This window comes from Melanostigma gelatinosum, assembly GCF_949748355.1.
Source record: "Melanostigma gelatinosum genome assembly, chromosome: 18".
Lineage (NCBI taxonomy): Eukaryota > Metazoa > Chordata > Actinopteri > Perciformes > Zoarcidae > Melanostigma > Melanostigma gelatinosum.
The window spans coordinates 3,313,447-3,315,238 of record NC_136651.1 but is presented as its reverse complement, the minus strand read 5'-3'; positions in this window follow the sequence as shown (position 1 = coordinate 3,315,238).

Genomic DNA, 1,792 nt, shown 5'->3' with positions numbered 1-1,792 from the left:
AAGCTGGAAGCAGTCATCTTGAAGTAACCACAGTCCGACCTGTTCATGTGCTGTTTACAGATCCTTAAACTCATCAATTAAGAAATCACATGTTTCAGTCCGACGATATAGTTTCCACCATCCTCACTGAAGGTGATCTACTGTAACCTCTCGATGCTACTGGTAGCTAGCATTAGCATTTAAGTGGTTAGAATGTGCAGTGATTGGGACCAGCTTGTTCCATCATTCGTCCTTAATATAGCACACCAGCATGTGTTACTCCCATACTGAGGACTACGCTGACATTTTTCTGCAGCAAGCGGATTTTCCTGAGACTTGATTCTTCCTCCTTTGATCAACGGCTCCTTATTTTTCAGTCACACGTGGATTTTCTGCTAACTTCTTCCAAGGCGCTGACAACTGTGGATGAATGTCTCCCACGGTGCCGCCTGGAAGAGCAATCTCACCGATTCAAAGTCTGGTACGGTGCACGGGACCTCCTGCAGAGCTGCAGCTAACGTACCGCCTTTTTTCCTGGAAAAATATTATCACTGTAGCCGCTCTCAGAAGAGAACAGAATCACCCGAGTTATTACCCACAACACATCCCACTGATGCATCATTACTAAAAGAGCTGAGTCCGTCTGAATCATCAGCTGAAGCACATTTATGGCAAGCTTAGATTCTGAGGTATCTGAGCTTGGGATGGGATCAGTCAGGTCTTCTTGGATCAAAGGAAATTTGTCTTGACAGCCACCCTTTCACAGAGTTGATGGTCTGCTGAACACGTTAGGAGTCCGACCGTGAGACTTGATGTAAATGTTGTCCTGTGGAGAAGGGACACAGCCAAGACCTCATGGGCCCTGCAGCACCCGCTTCTACACGCCACCGTCGAAAGTTCTCCTTCAGTGGTTACACCACACTCACCCGAATTGTCAGTCATTTCCAGCCGCGCTATGCAGATCCATAACGAACGGTGACAACGTTGTGATTCATGCCACCTCGTAAAGATTTTATGGACACCGCTGGAGTGATGATGACTTTGGGCTTTGTGGGAACTCTTTTTGGCAGAAGGCCTTGAAACTTCACTGGAATTTATTTATTTATTTTTTGTTGGCTGAAGGCCAAAGCTCACTACAAAAACAGTTTGTTTTGTTGTTGTCAATGTATGTGCCCTCTTAAAAAGCTCACACACTATTCTGAGTTTTCTTATATTTATTAAATGTCACTTTTTTTTCAAATCCAGAATTTTTTCATCAACTTTGCCGTGTCAAGGCCCCCCTTTCTCTCACATGCAGACATATTTGCATACAGGAGCAAAATATAAAAAGAAAAAAAAAGTTCCGTGTGTTTTGAGCATCAGAAATCCCACTTTTCTCACTAATTGTGCCTCTCCATGTGGGTTTGTCATCACAGAGTCTGAGCAGAATGTTTTTCTGTTTTGTTTATGATACACCATATCAGAAGACTAGTGTTGTATGCAAGCTGTAATGTTCATAGCCATGCACAGCGCCCACATTTCACACACGGCAGAGGTGTTTCCTAACAACGCAGAGGTGTTTCAACCCGTTACCTCCGATGCCAGGAACTCACGGCGACGACGAGGCTGATGCCTAAAAACGCGTTCGCCATCTGTCACCTGAGGATGCTCAGTGTGTCCGTCAGCGTCCCTTCCACATCGACTCCATGACCCAGAGAGTGTGCGAGCGCGAGAGGGAAAGTCGTGCGTAACTTTTTTTTAAAGCTGTATTTTGTGTGTCTTTGGAACAATGCAGCCTACAGTAGAGCGACTAGTCCAGCTCATTCAGACCGTG